The 17,661-nt window shown below is 34.9% G+C and overlaps 1 protein-coding gene across 2 annotated transcripts in view; it reads right to left on the bottom strand.

Moving 5' to 3' along the window:
• Nucleotides 1–204: 204 nt before the first annotated feature.
• LOC144437667 (glycogen-binding subunit 76A-like) overlaps nt 205–17,661 on the bottom strand; it is a 34,176-nt gene continuing 16,719 nt past the window's right edge. For both annotated transcript variants that reach the window (XM_078126671.1, XM_078126670.1), the window contains exon 2: nt 205–4,818. The gene's annotated coding sequence lies outside the window, so the exon portion shown is untranslated. The remainder of the gene's footprint in view (nt 4,819–17,661) is intronic.

Raw genomic sequence — 17,661 nt, 5'->3', positions numbered from 1 at the left:
AGGAATAGTGCAGTGTTTTAAGGAATGAAGTGACATTGTGGAAGCATTTATATTAAACTTAGCAATGTCATCATGTTATTCAAATATGACACAGTTCACGGATCTGTCAGAAGCATGTCTGGAATGACATACATGTCGCATCGGTCGATGATCTAGCTACAAGAACGAAGACACATACCACCCTGGGACATTTGGGAAGGTCAAAACACGACCACAAACCATTTCAACTGTCATAAGTTTTATTTCCATGGGTATGCGCTTTCAAAACCCTCTCTTATCTAATATACAATCTATATTTTACACACAAAGTCTCTCAAAAAATGCTGGGACAAGACTACAAAAATATTTTACAGGTGATGTAAATTTCAGGTAAGTACAACTGGTAACAATCGTATATTCAGTTTTCACTGTAAACTGTGACATTTCGTCGTCAGTAAAACCTCTTCTGATTGGTTGGATAATAAGGCTATTGCGTGGTCTCAGTTCTGTCACAGACAACTAACACAGTGTGTTAGTTATATGTGGTTCTGTGTTCTAATTGTACAGACGAATCCCTTAAAAGTCGATTTTGCCCATTTTTTGTATATATTAAATAATGTGAGTCATTGAGAGTAATTTTTATCACAGTTCAACTCAGTTTGGTAACAAAAAACAAATTGTGGTCAATGGGAAAATCATTTTTTGTGTCAGATTCAAAGGAATTTTCACCATTTGGAGCATTTCAGCATCGACTACTAGGTACAAAGTCCTTTATGTGACGAACTATATGAACATAGAGAGATTTACCATCAATGTAATTACTGAGACGAACACCTCATCAATGCGAGTTTACATAAAACTTCAGAAGCACAATCCACAGTGCAATCTAAACACTCAACTGCTACACGTTGTGAATATTTTGGTACATTATATCTATCCACGCACATTTCAACTGTGCATTTGGTTGGTTGACTGGCTTGACGAGTTAGGTGGCGTCACATACAACTACTAGAAACTTTACCAATCACTGATATTTACAAAGGAAACAGTTAACAGGCATAAGTGGAGTGTTCGTAAAAAGAACACTAATAACTTAAAAGTGCAATGCAGTGTAAACATTCAAACCTCAAAAAATTCGAGGTATATATGTGAAATGCCTGTGTTTTCAAAAGAAACGTTTTTCTCTTTGTCAGGATATTCAAATTATAAGCCCAACGTTCAACGAATCTCTGGACATAAAGTGTTTCTAACCTAACTTACAAATTTATCATAATGTCATATTTCTCCTGTAAGCCTACGTCATATTTTACCATTCAAACCAACGAGATTTCTCTTCTTGGATTTTCTTTCCATCACAATAAATAACTGCTTCAAAGTTACGAATGCATGCAAAAGACTTTAAACAGCATGCTCACATTGAATAGAAGGCGACACTAGAAGGTGTTCGGTCACTTCCTCGAGCACCATTTGAAATTCATCACTTGTACAAGCACAATACGATACTTACAATATCAAGTGTGAGATACAGAAATATGGCAATCCATCAAGAAACTAAACACTACAGTTCTGGAAACAAACATACATTTCTGTATACCTAATGGTATAATTGTAAACAAGCACTTTCACACAGTGCTTCCAAATTCAGTCCTTCAGACCGAGAACTCCACTTCAATATCAAGAAATTCAAGTTTGATATAGAAAGCAAAATGTTATTCTAGTACTACTAAATTTGAAATTAGTGGTCCTTATAACAAACTCCTTGTACATAATCTTTACACTAGTGTTACAATTCATCTCATATACATATTAATAGAGTTATATACTATAGTACTGTAAACGATTTGTGTATATAATTGTAAATACAATGTATAAACATGCAGGCCAAGTGTATAGACAGTTGTTGTACATTCTCCTGGGCCCAGTGTATACACACACTGTATATATATGTGTAGGGCTAGTGTAGATATACACTATATATATATGTATATTTATTGGTCAAATGTGTGCATACATGTAGGCCTAGTATATATATATATACATATACATGTAGGCCAGTCTATACAGACAATGTACACACACGGATGCCAAGTGTATACATTCAGTGGATACAGTTACATGAAAGTGCAGTGTATGCGTACAATGTGTATACTTGTAGACCAAGGGTAGAATACAATGCATGTACACATAGGCCAAGTGTGTAATGTATATAGATATAGACCTACAAGTGTAGACACCAATATAAATCATACTGGCAGTACAGTTTCAAGGTATCCATATTTCAATAGATAACCAGTGTCTGAACGGTTCAATGATCACAATCAGTGAGCGGCTTATTTAACCTATGTAATTAAACTCAAGTTATTGATTAGGTGACATATTAGGACAACGAAAGCGGTTACAGTAACTACTTGATGACAGTATGCAAATTACAGGTAACGATACATATGTCTCAACATTATCAATTCGGGTGCATATTGTTACTATTGTTACTTGCATTTGAACATGAACATATTTGGACAATAATGTCAGTGCAGTGTATTAAAGCTGTGCTGAATGACCTGGGTTGAGACACCATGTCGTAAACCAGATACCTTTACACAAGAACCGATTTGCCATATTACTCTATTTGATGAGACCGAACAGTCGAGGTCCCAGTCGATATGAGAACGGAGAATCAACGTGCCCTTCGATCTCAGAACGGAAGTCAGTGTGCTCTATGACCTTAGAACGAAGAACCGACCTAACAAATAATCATATAACAATATGCAAATATAGATACTATCACATGGACAATTCGACAAGTCTGAAAATATCACCTACGACATCTCAGTTCGAAATGCCATAAACACATATCACTCTCTGAGTTCACCACTATAATGCTAACCATTTACAGTTGTACGTGACAAGTGACAACCTTACTTGTCAAGAAAGCTGGAGTTATAACTCTGAAACTTATAACAGAATATGAACCTTTTCAAATAATAACTTACTTTACATTGGTCTGTTGAATTATGTCCAACCGGAACCGGAACCCAACTATATTAACAAGCACACAATAAGATATCTCGAGATTTCATGAACAATGTCAAAGACGTATTTTCATGACTTTTGTAATTCTTTTAGTTTGGTAATATCTTAAACAAATACCATCGTATTTTCAGTCCTAAAGGTAGATAATTATACACACTGACACTGGCTAATTAATTATTTCAGTAGCAATAGCGGAAATGACGTCTGGCGGAAATGACGTCTGGCTTACAGACTATGGAGAAAATATATGGGGTAATAAGCAATCGTCAGATAAAACGTCATTCCGTTTTTAATATGCAAAATTTTAAAATTCAATTTGACATAGTCAGATAGATTTTACCTTCCCGACATTAAACCAAGGTTTACTAGGTTTAATTGAACGCCTTTACCCAATTTCCATAAGTTTCTCTCTGTCGTAAATTGTTGGACCAGCACCAGACATGTAGAGTAGTACTGTATATTGTACTCCTGTTTCTTATATGCTACACGTCACTAACTTGCTCTCCAAGACCAGGACAGTAATTTCCGGATAGTAAACACACAAGAAACATTCCATAACTTAACACTTGTCAATCTTCACTTACAGTTTATATACACATTTCAATTCAACTCAGCTAAAAATGCGCCAATTATAATTAAAACTACAAACGTGACACATTGGCAAATTCGGCAAATTCACATAATGATTAATTCAGTTATTAAATGCATGCAATGCTGTATTTACATGCATATATTATTGCTTGACAATTTCATACACTATATTTCTTTAGTTTATTTTATCTATTTACAATATATGATAAATCATTATCAATTTGCAAATTAATAGTCAGCTTTCAGCTGTTAAAGATAGTGTTATCTTTGTATTCAATATATTCTAATTAATCTAAGCACACGTCATCATGATTGACAGCTCAATATGCTCTGCCTGTCGTCTGATCTTTATAAACAATTTGAAAAAAAAAGAACCGAAACAGATTGAGATCATGTTTCAGTCAGAGCATACCCGTATGCAATGTCTATCAGCTTTAACCACGGCAATAACCCACTCTCTCACGAGATTGCGTATATCCCCGCAAATCATGTAAGCCTTGTTTCTTACAGAGTTTTGTTTTCACATGAAAACACGTAGAAATCAAATTTTGTAACACAAAATAAAAAAATAAAAAGGCAAGTTTTTTTTCAACCAGAATTATAACTGCAGTGGCTTAGCATATCCAAGTCTTCAGTCATCTCTTCACGTACATAACTTTTTAAAATTACGCTCGCATTCCTTGTAAATGTTTTAGTGGCCAGCAATCGGCAAGAAACACGCAGAAAGTTCCATTTTCGTTAGTGTTCATGGTATGATTTGCCGACTCTATTTAGTAAACAAATTGTTATGGTAATTTTCAAGAGAGTCCAAATGTCATTGATAGCTTTTTGATTGGCGCGTTTGTCAATGCATTTCACCACTTGTAAATATCAAACATAAATGGTACTGTTCGAGAAGTAATGACCTTTGACACAATAACGTCATATCCGGCAACCAATCCGGTCAAAATCTAAATCGTAGATATAGTTTAACATCTTACGTTTCTCTTGTTTAAGTAAATGTAAGTTTTAATATTCCGAATGTTCCATCCACAATCCGAGAAGGACTTCGTTCCACAGTTGTTTCTATGAGCAATATGATCAATATCGCAATACAGTTTAAATATATACTGCCTTCAACATATCTTCTGGTCCAAGTTCAAGATTGTGTAGTTCGTAATGGTCTTGGAGCATTATCCACAGCAACATTAAAGTTACAAAGTAATTTTTCGATTTTCTCTGAAATTAGAAAATAAATGCATGTTAGTAAGGTAGTTGATAAATGGCGGGAATACCAGTAGTTTTCTATATTTTATTACATTACAAATATTTACATGTAGTACTACCAGTTACACACTAATGTTATTGTGTTGAAGCTGATTTTTAAAAAAAATAAATTAAAATTGCCAGCTTCTTTCGCCGCTTCATGTAAAGGGCGTCCTTCAAATGAGATGATATCCTTGGATCTAGTCGCAACTTTACATATCACGTGAAAGCAATGCCACATACAGTATACTATTATTTTACATGTATTTGCTCACTTTCTAAAAGCCTAAAATTCAGGTTTTTTTTTTTGAAATTTAAAGTCGTAAATCCAAAGGCATTTTTGCGGCAATGGTAGACACCGGGGAAAAAATACTAAGACTTGCGAGAATATTAAATCTCCATCACCGTTGTCTGGTAGTGACGTCACTGAATGTTTAACCTTTGACATTGCCAGGATTTCAACTCTTAATAGCATTTCCATAATCTTTGAATGTGATCAGCATCAATTAGGTACCTAAAAATCAATGATCCATGTACATAGATATAATCTTTAGTGGATATTTCTCAAATTATAATTCTATGTTTACTGTAAAGTATAGCGTTACATATACAATTTCATAGAATAGGGAATTTGGAAATAGTTGTCAAAATTGTTCTCTATTCATTGAGGTGTAGTGTACACTATCGTTAATAATTATACCTGTCTGGACATAGAATGGAAATCATGGTGTAAAATTGTTTTTTGCTTTAATCGGCTTCCTGGTTTTATTTTTTATTTTTTTGGTCTTTTTAATATGTGTCCTTCTAAGGGGACAGTATATGCATATTTTAAGAATCACTGCGTGGGCGCTTTCTTGTTGTTCTTACGTTCCACTAATAACTAAGGTTTGACCTGTAGACACTGGGAATGTATATCGAACAGTGCACTAGAGTGACCTCATCAAAGGGTCACCTTCAATTATATTGTAATGCACATACACAAAATACAAATGCATGTTTTTTATGAAAGGTTTATTGTTAATCCCCCCATTGGCTTTCAGTTCATTATTTCAAAACGAATTGCTCGGTTTACATGTAAACTGACTCTGACGCAGTATAACATTACATTAGGATATTCAATGTAAAACAAGCTTCACACAAGATGGTAGTACACGGCCTGAACAAAACCAAATTACCATCTTTTATCATTGAAGCATTCAGAATTAGAATTGAAGCAATGATTCACGCTTTTGTCAGATAATCTGGTGTAGATAGATAACAAAACATTGTCCCTGGCTGTATTCAATTATAAGGGCATCTTATTGAAATGTGGTCTATTGTACTTGTGAAAAGATACGACGCAGAATTGCTGCAATCTGGTGAATAACCTCGTCCTAGGCCCACCTTTTACGGTGATGTAGTTGTCATGGTTACCGTAAAGCAAGATAACGAACAGGAATTTGATAAAGAAAACTCTTCCATGACGACGTTGAATTGTTGTACAATAGAAATATTATTGGTGGTAACGAATGGCAGTGTTATTCCTGTCTTTAGAAATATGACGACTGCATATAAAACCGCCAGAATTGTAGTCGGCCTTCACTAAACATAAAGGGTCATAGAAAGGACAGGAAAGTGAGCAGTGGGCGGTCTATGTTGACTACGATACTCGCACAAATGCATACGAGTGACAAATTGAATATTGGCATAAATCCATACCAACAAATTCCTAACGAATGTATCAAAACTAATATATCACGACACGGAGTCAAAGGCAATGCTATGGTATAGGTCTATTTTGTGCTTCCAGTCATGTTCGATATGCTCGCCCCTGCGAAACACTACCACCTCGTCACTCAATCTTGACCACCTTCTCTCGTAAACCTAGATTTAGATGATTTACTGAAACTAGCGAATAAGTTCATCTAATGAACGTGTTACTATGACAACCATGTCGTACGTTAAATTTTGATGGGTACTGATTAGGACATAATAATGTTCACCATAGCAACAATTAATCAATTTTCTTGTTAGTTTTTTACATATAATGACATGAATACTGGTACAAACCAACAGCTGTAAAGATACCGTGGAATTAATCAGGTGGAAGATCTCTGGCTGGTGATGAAGAGTCATGGAAATGTATCCATCTGGCCTGCCACCCCCCCCCCCCACGTTAAAATACTGGTGGACCAGTAAACGGTTATGATTTTTTCTCCCAAAATTGATCATGGACATACACTTTTAAACTCTGAGGCAAGGCTCTGAAATAAAAGTCACTGTATAACAGTGCAGTACCAAATAGTTTTCTTGACTTCCTAGCAAAAAAAAATAGCGTTTTTCTTAGTCGGAGAGCAACTATTGTATTGTACTTGCAAATCGCCTCAGGTGGCAATCAATGTACAATCTATCGTGCATCGTTTCTATAACATGGTACTGTTAATTATTAGATTTTATAAAAATGAAAGATAAAAATGATTTCACTGCTCCACATATCTGACATGTCGACGACCTGGACAGAATATAAGAAATTACTACCACATGTAGACATAACACTCTTATAAGATTACATAAACATTTCACCACTTAGCTTGCATAACTATTATTTTGTGACATTGTGGAAGTATGCGGTGAGAGAACATAATTTTTTTCGAAAGTATTACGACACTATTAGGCCAGTATCCGGGTTGGAAACAAAATGTCTATTGAGGATTAAATACAACGCAAAACACTCTTGATATGGATTGTTCATCTGATTGCATTTATACCAGTACGTATTCTGAATAATGGGTCAATCTGTTGACAGAGACTGGAGTATGCAGTCGAAAATTTCTGGTAACAATTTTTCAAAAAACTGAATGTCATACACCAGTGCAATTACTTAGCACCGAGTTTACATATCAGAGCATGCACGGTTTAGTTATGGAATGCATGACTTGCGATAAATGGATTGACAATATTACTGGTACTAGTTAAAAACTAAGCGATGTTAAAAATAGAGTTAATAAAAGGCACCAATTCCTAGAATTATACTGCATGCAGATAATTATATATCACCTGAACGCAAATGAAACATGAGCAAATTAATGTACAGCGATATATGGAAGGTGTCCTAGGTAATGTGATATAGCCGTTGACGATATGCTATGCTATCAGGGTTGCGAATTACACATGAGAAAATAGTGGGGCTCAAATCCTGTCCAGTGTGAAATATTTTCATTTAAAAACGGAGCACTAACTCTCTGACAATACATACCAGGGTCATGTAAAGCGAACTCTTCAAAACACTTGGTATTTTTGAATAATATGGCTTAAGCCTCATATAGGTCTATTATATAAGACAAACAATATTGACAGTGACGTGAATTGACACAGAGCAACCATACAAATATACGCTAACGTCAATAGCTACGTGATTAGCTAGATGTGGTTGCAAAAGGCAACTGTAATTAAATGATGGAATGTCGCTGAGGTACGTGTAAGGCCATGACATGTTTTACGCCTTAGGGCTTTGTGAAAATCAAAGCTTTGAACCAACAAAGTGTCCGTGTCACGACTATATAACGTCGGTTGAAATACAGTCTTAATGAAGGTGAGATCATATGTCTTGGAATCTAATCGTAAGTTCAAAATAAAATTATGACCATTCATTTCCTATTAGATATGTGCTAAAAGTCTCCAGGTTAAACTAAACTTAAGACAGGTCTGCAGCGCAATGTGTTCTATATCACTAGGTGATGTAAATTTCAGGATGCATCATAGGGCAATCGAAATGAAGGAAAGTAATTACTTATATATGTACTAATTTACAAAAATATTATAAATATTTCCCTGAAAATGACGTATATATAGCTGTGGTCTAATAGTATACCTAAACCAAATTTGTTTTTTTCGTACGAGAACATATTAGTTAAGATAATAGGAAACCAAATTTGTCAATTAATGTGCAAAGTAAACTAATTTGAAGTCAAGTACTTGTACAAAAATAATGAGATCCTGTCTTAACCCAACTTGGGACAAAAATAACAGGTTTATGTATATTCAGTTCTTTGGATAATGTGGTGCACAGACAGTCCTGCAGAAGTCAGTCAGACCAGACATACAGACAGACATTATCATTACAGTACCTCCCGTTTTGCACTCGACAGAGACAGACATGCAGTCGGCGGTCTCAGTGATGGCGTTTTATTGAGAAAATTTACGGCATTAATTTGTCGATAACTACTGAGCCGACACATTTCGAACACGGGGTTGCTAGTGCGATAAAGCGATGAAACCCGTCTATTGAAACAAAATACGCTGTGGCCAAAAATGTATTGGCATTTCATCTTTTTGAATTCTCTGTAAAAAAAAATTGTAATTTCATTTACATCCGGGGTTTAGAAGATACATACAAATCTAAACATTTACAAGTAGATTTTTGTAACATAATCACATTAAATGGTCAACAGATGTGAACTCGTCCATCTGAAATCGATTTATGTGACACCATGAAGAGTCACATGTGAAGCTGTTATTGATCGATCGACGCTTCCTTTGTAGAGACATATGCGTTATTTCCCACTGTAGAATTAATTATATTGGTTTTGGGGCGACACTAAATAACTTTTAAACCGTACTAGTAACGTCACTCTCCTCATTTCAGTTGTTTGTAGCATGGATATGAGGGATTGAACAGGGGAACAAATCACCACTCAGGTTTACATAGCTTACATTGCGAAGTTAGAAATCGCTATCGGGGGAGTATCAGAAATGAATTGAAGAATATACCTTGAAGGTTATCGTGTAAACATAGACTTTAGATGGAGACTGTGTTGGCTATAATATGACAGTAGTATCGAATGAACCGTACACAAACCAAGAAGCTATACCTGATATCATTTTATACGAACAAAAACAAGAAAAATTCATGGACGACTGTTCAACCTTCAATAATACTATTCCACATTTACAAAAGTATGCGATATTAACTGGACGTCGACAAACGAACACTCATCCGAAGAAAAAAAAGATATCGAAAAAACTCCTGTCAAAATGACGTATGTTTAAAAGCGAGACTTTCGGGTATTGAATAGACACTATTTACATAATTATCTGTGGGAAGCTTACCGGCCGCACTACATGCTTAACAATAGTAATCTTCATTAGTCCAAATAAATTCGGAAATGTGTTGAATAGTCGCCCTAGTGTTAAAGCAGGAGGAACGCGGAGTACCTAGGGAAAACCTCAAATGTTCCGTAGGTTCAAACTGAGCATGATAACTGTCTTGCATATAACAGCCTAAGTACGAGGTTACACAACATGTTTGATGCAACTAGCCAAAACACACAAAAAAGCAACAGCAACAAAAAAAACACCACATGATTTTAAATGCTGACGCAAATATAACACGTCGAGTTAGCGAAATATGTATTCCATACAAAAGTACGACTCGTGTTTAGATTTAGTCGATACTATCATTTAAATACAATTGAAAGGCTGCATGTTACTGTATATACTTAGAGTTCCAGACTGTCATGATTGAAATACTATACTGTGTAATATATATTATTTGTACTTTATCTTCAAGGAATTGAATCTAAACAGAAAGAATAGTTACAAAGTCAACTTGGCTTTTACTTTCTATAATTTCTGAAAACATTACAATGTATATGAACAGTCTGCATAGTGAGTATCGTACATTACTTGGATTTCCTTTTAGCGTTGAGACAATCAGGCAAACAAAGTCTGTATGAAAGCGTAGAATTTAAGTGTCTATGAAATGACTAATTTCAAAGATATAGATTGGAAGAATAATTAGAATGAACATAACATGACGTAATATAATATATCTGTATATATTATAACAGAAATTATACATGTATATTTAATCCATAGATATATTTCCTATTTTTCTAAGACTGTTCGGGACAAATGAACAATAAGTGAGTTAAGTAAGCGTATTAGCAACCTATAACAATAAATGTTAAACAGTTCAGAGGTTGTCTAAAACTCATTTCTACTTTATCCGACTAGAACATAACGTCAGGTATAGAAGTCTGATGTGAACTTATTAAAAACATTGATGTATAGAACACAGGCCATTATTGCTTACTTCAATGTACACGTATACCAGAACTACTGTATTATCACCAAAATAACTCAATCCTATCAGAAAATGATGAGACAAGAATACGGTGACATACGAGGGTTAATTCAGAGCACATAAACGCAGTGACGTCACAATAAAGATATTTCTGTTAGATTTAAGGCAGGAGGATGCATGGGTGATTCTGAAAAAACATGAATTGACGGCAGTCGACATTTTATTCTCCAAAGGTCTCAACAGGCTAATGTTCGATGCACGCAATCGAGGGTCGTTATAAGGTTAGTTGTCGATGGCGTGCATCGAGTGGCTTCTACAGAAATGAATACACTCAAACTATACTCATAACCTTCGCTGTCATACTAAAACCTCATTGTACTTCAGACCTAGGAGAACGTTTTTAAGCGGTATAAAACAGAATTTATCAGTAAATTTATGACAATCCGACGGCACGTATGAAGGTCTATTGATCACAAAACGATCGATTTATATGCTCTGAACAAAATACCAGACATCGAGGAACTGAAAATGTGAATATACATGGAATTGAATTAATTTCTTCAATAGTTTTTTTTTTGCGTTTTAAACCTTTTCACATTATATCATTCAATTTTAGTATTTTTATCTGTCCTGCTTTTAATGACTCTGCTGAGTGCAGTGAACCACGTGATTAGCCAGTCGGGGTTTTCTTGTTAGTCTGTCGGCTATTTTTTCAAATTGCATATACATACACTTAAAAAAACCTCACTGCGCAGTTCTAATGTGTGAAGAATTTAGTACATTTACTGTTAGCTAAATCCCATGGAAACCTTAGCTGAAATGCCAACATTCTGTCTGCACAATCGAGTTTTCAAATATTTGTCATCGACGTCCTAATGCCATGGCAACTTCTAAATATACAATTGTACCCAATTCCCTTTCCGTTTTACAAGCATTAACAAGTTGTGATATCGATGGAAAGCAGACCTTGTTGACACAGACTGACAACTCAGAGCAAATCTTTCCCTCTCTTTACCCGCTACGCAGCCTGACTACTTGACGGTGAGGTAGACTATACACAAGTATAGAGCAAATATTGATAATGTCCCTAGAGATGGGACCCACTATAAGATTACTTTTAGGTCAGAGTATACATTTCATTTTCTTTCAAACTAATGAGGAAATATCATCATGTTCCTTACTAATTTCTCTAAAACTAATTATGTAATAAATGAACACATGCATATGATGTTTCAATTTATCAATACAAAAATAAGATATGTATGTATGTATGTATGTATGTATGTATGTATGTATGTATGTATGTATGTATGTATGTATGTATGTATGTATGTATGTATGTATGTATGTATGTATGAATGTATGTATGTATGTATGTATGTATGCAAACGATGCTTATATTAAACAGATGTACCTATTCCCCGTCTTCATAATACTTAAATATTTCCTGTACGTGACAAAAATGAATAACGGTATCTTTTAATATGCAGCTAGACAACATAACATGAATCTAGGCAACAAATGACTGCAAAAGTAATTGAACAAATTAAGTTAATCAGCAGACATATGTCTATATCAGCTGTGTAGTAGCGACAACGACCCTGGTACACAACTTATATGTCTGCACGACATATATTCATTCCGATCATAGTTTCTCTACGACAGACGGACTTGTAGTGCAATGCAACCGCCATTGAATCGTGTTATATACACCTTGTGAAGGTGTGCCAAGGGGTCCCTAATCTAAAACCGTTACAGAAGTATATATGGCATCACCATACAATTGTCATAGCTTCTGGAGAGTATATAACGAGTACTTGAAATTCTAAGCTTAGCCTACTGTTGCTTAGTTGTCAACCGATATCTGAGTCACCAACAGTCTTTTGTCAAATTTCATAAAATATAGACGTGCTAGGTTTTTTAAAATACAATTCGTTTGATATGGTGCAATTACTTTCAATGACAGTCTTTTGAGACTGGTATATCTTGAATGGTGTAATAATTGTGGACGTGAAGTGAATTCCATCAATGAAAGAGTTTCCGACATTTCAAATCACTAAGTAATTATTAAGTGGCTGTGAGTTGTTGTTTAATCCTCCCTAAGCATATTACCTAATTCCAAACTAATTTTGTGATTAACTTGTACCATACCTATAAGTATATATGACGGATGACACTGTCACCATAAAATAATACTACCCTCTTCAATGTTGCCCCATTTTGTAAAGACTTCGAATTCCGATTTTTAGTTTTTTTTTTTTATTAACGAGCATTGTATTTTCGACTTTTAAACGAACACTACTGTACTTACGACTTCACGACAAACCAAATCGGTCAAAAAATGTACGAATTGACTAGGTCATAATATAATTCGTTGAATGTGATTCGTATCAGTAAATCGATTACTTAGCAAGGTTGGTAGTTATATGAGGGCATGGGGAGGGGTGATTTCAATTTACTTTAACTACCATGGTACCGTAAGAATGACGACACGGTTACCACTCATTATGACAGTAAATGGAGACAAAGAACAGAAGCCCGTATACAAAGGTGTCAGACCAGAAGTTAGAGTTCTAAAATCGTACCAAATACCATAGACAAAAAACATCAAAACTAAAAAAAAAAATGAGCGAAAGTATTTTATCACGGTTGATAACTTTATCAAACACATCAAACATACAAATGGCATAGCTTTAGTAGACAAGTGCTATATAATATCTAAATACATATCCTGCCATTAATACGGATGCCACCATTCTCGATTATATAATGTTAATGTAATGGTATTCTGAAGTCAATTAAATACTTATTAGGTCATTTGACTTGCCAAATAACTGGGTGATTTATTCTTGCCACGCGAAGTAAAACATAACATTAAATCTTACACAAGTACATGAAGATTTATGAACATACTGACAAGAACTGTAAAATTTAATATCATTTTTTTTCATGTCATACTTACATGGAAAGTATTTACTTTATGACAGATTCAAACAGGTTTCAGCTGATATATCAAATGTAACACGTATCTAATAAATAAATCAAGGAATAATCTGACAGTTCGATTCGTCAACCTACCCACTGTCACAATATTTCTTACATCTAACAAACATTATACAATGTACAAGCATAATTACGACGATTTACAGCCACGTGGATAGGCAGTATAGTTGGTAACTCGCCGGTCTGCCACCACTTTTCAAATGCACTTATTTGATAGACTTCTATAATTCTTTGTAATCCGTCGGAAGTCAGAACATGTTTACAGTTTGTTTTCTCTATGTTGTACATGGATGTTCTGGTATCGAAAATTCAACCTCTGCCCTTAGCAAGCAAGGTTTGCTCCTACACATCTCATTAGTGTGTCCGGAGGTCAAGCGTGCAACATAGGGCTGGACTGGTCAGTCACGTACAGTAGTTACGTATATGCATGATTTCCACAGAAGATAGACTTAGAGACTTAGCCAGTCAGACATGACGTAAGTATGTCATGGATGAATTTTTTTTTTAAAAAGGAAAAAGAAAGAAAATATTCTTATGTGTGTTTCATGGCGACAGGGTATGATTACAGTAGGCGTCCGATCAGACAAAATACGATAATTCGAACAATTTAGCCTATAGCCATAGCCATGAAGGTGCGATGCAGTCCCTAGATCTCCCCTGACATTTTAGATATTTCTATAAGTTCAACCATAACATAAAAGATTCCCCGATTTGGCTATGTACTGGCACATTTTTTTTATACGTATGAATTTTCATCTGCCGAGGGTAATATTTGTGACTCAAAGGATTAATTACAAATTCTGTAAAGTTGTGATAGCTGCATCTAAATAATCCATGACTATCAAAATATACTGATATTATAGGATTTTCCTTAAAACCCCATGGAAATAATCCTCTTCTGTCTGTCTACCCTTTCAATATTTGATGATATAATTCTGAGTGCGGAGACAGTTTTATGGTGATTATGTATCGGGTAACACACTGTACTACCCAAATCAACTCAATATTATATGCCAGAGTGCAACTTGAAGGGGGTATTTTAACCGTTGCTAGGCTTTCCGGGCGCTGTATTTAATCAGAAAGCCCTAGATCTAGATCTTGTGCTTTTGGTGATGATATTGTACTATCCTTAACACACCTGTACGTGGTGTAATCGAGATTGACAGTTTTGTCATTAACTATGTACACATATACAACACGCCAACCCACATTGTTAGCAAATTACTGAAGGATAAAATTCGCCCAGTCATCGTGATCATGATTCTGTCGAAAATGAAGGTATGAATTAAATAATTGCATGACAACACATGAAACAAAAAATTATTTAAAAACAGCTATACCAACACCTCACTGCAAAGAATGTTAAATGACATAGGTACCGGTGTGGATTACTGATTGTCTGGTCATTCAAATTATCTGATTAATAAATGACAATTTGACAGAGTATTCATTCAGTCAGTCACGGTTAATGTGAGATGGCGTTTCATTAATAATAAATGACGAGGTATGTATGTTTTCTGTCAATTGAAACTTGATTACGCGACACCAACCAGCTCAAGTCAAGGTTATCGTGCTTTGAATAGTACTAGTTTAGTCAAATAAACTACCAATAATGCTAGTTTAGTCAAATAAACTACCAATAATGCTAGTTTAGTCAATTAAAATATATGTTGCACTTACAGAATTAAACCAATTTTATTAGGGCTCTGTGAGATTAGATAGATCGCTATAAAGTATATATCGCTATCAAGAACATTAACATTTTTCGTCATTTCTTCTCGCTAGTTTGTGGCCCTTGTTACTTAAGTTATACGATATGCATTCTTATGTATGTATGTATGTATGTATGTATGTATGTATGTATGTATGTATGTATGTATGTATGTATGTATGTATGTATGTATGTATGTATGTATGTATGTATGTATGTATGTATGTATGCATGTATGTAGGTAGGTAGGTGTGTGTGTGTATGTATGTATGTATGTATGTATGTATGTATGTATGTATGTATGTGTGTGTGTGCGTGTGTGTGTATGTATGTATGTATGTATGTATGTATGTATGTATGTATGTATGTATGTATGTATGTATGTATGCATGTATGCATGTATGAACTTGTCGTGCAAGTTACAATGTAGGTAGGTCATTGGTCATGTGGTTATTGACCTAGTTACCAGACTGACCTTGTAAATTTTACTGAGTAAAGGAATGACTTGGCGAAATTCACTTCAACATTTATGGCTTGTATGGTGAAAGGTTTGCAGTCATACACTCAGATTACAGGATGAGAGAAGAACACGCCGTCTGATTATTTTACTAGAAGGACATCCGTTGTTCCGTGAAATTCTCATTGTTAGGTGACGACGTAGTTTTACATAATATATATAGAAAATTATAATAATTTAGGAAATTCAAATATCAAATACCAATAAGTGACTAAGGAAGAGGATATTATTACGTATATTCATTAATAAATGAATTCATAATTATGCAAATTTGACATTAAACTACTTCGGAGTGCAGTATATAAGATGTTAATTAGTTTATCTACAAATTCACATAGAAATTGAAATTGTGTTTGAAACCTCTGTTGAGTCATAAAACATCACGTAACCATAAAATTCCACCATCGTGTTTTTTAAAAGAAAATGGGCAATCTTGGATGTGTGTGCTAAAACGGATTTTGAAGGGTTTGAGGGCCAATTCGATAAATTAGATGCCTCTTTTCCACATGTTTAAAAAAAAGTGTCCAGCAATTTCGTCAATTTTTTTTGCCCGGTTTCATACAAATTTGTCCGAAGATTCCCTGAGGTAAGGTACTAGACTAGAAAAAACGTTTTTTGGCCATTGCGTTCATGTAAAATACTAAATGTTTCTTGTGGTTTGATACCGGATACATTGGCAAGAATAGCTGAATGGGTTTGTGTATGTAACAAACTATTTGCTATTATTGAGAATGAGACGGCGTTCCTATTGTTTAAATGCCATTAAACAAATGCTAGCCTACCGAGCAGTTCACTTATCCTGACAATGGACTTGAATTTCAAGTACTATTATTTTTCATCGATGACAATTAATTCTCGATGTTTTAAAACAGTAATATTACAATGTCTTATGTATCGTCTCAAAAGCTATTTTTTCGTCGACGGGTCAGAACATTTCAGGTTAAAGTATCGTCTGGAATTTGTGATTTATCGAGAATTGGAAACAAGCCAAAATTGTTGCAAGTGAAATGGTACATAACGAGGGCTAGAACGATCTGTAGTATAGTAGCAACAGTGGTGAATAGATAGGAAACATGTTTGACGCGAGTGTTAAGTAAATAAAATCGTCGAGAGCTCGGAGCTGTCCCTCGTACTCGAAAAACGAAGGAGTCAGTTTAGGTATTAAGGTTTTCAATTTTTCCAGATTTTCAGGGTGATTAGTGGCGCTAGGAGAGGGGGGGGGGGTGATGGAACTGTCGGATTGCATTGTACCTTGATCAAAGTATACACAACCGGTGTGTAAAATGCAGGGTAAATGTTACTTTGTATATTTATGCTGATTATTAACATATGCTAACGACATGGGTGAGATAATATTACCGGTAAAGATGAGATACAAGCAGTCATGTGACAGGGGTTATGAAAAGCGTTACGCCACCAATTGTTATCGTTTCAATGTAATGAACTTAAAACACTGTGAACCAGTTAGAATACTCAGTTGATACTCAAAACAGTGCAGCTGCTCGTAAACTTGTAAAGGTC

This window comes from Glandiceps talaboti, chromosome 7 (assembly GCF_964340395.1).
Source record: "Glandiceps talaboti chromosome 7, keGlaTala1.1, whole genome shotgun sequence".
NCBI lineage: Eukaryota > Metazoa > Hemichordata > Enteropneusta > Spengelidae > Glandiceps > Glandiceps talaboti.
This window is presented reverse-complemented; position numbering and strand designations above follow the sequence as displayed.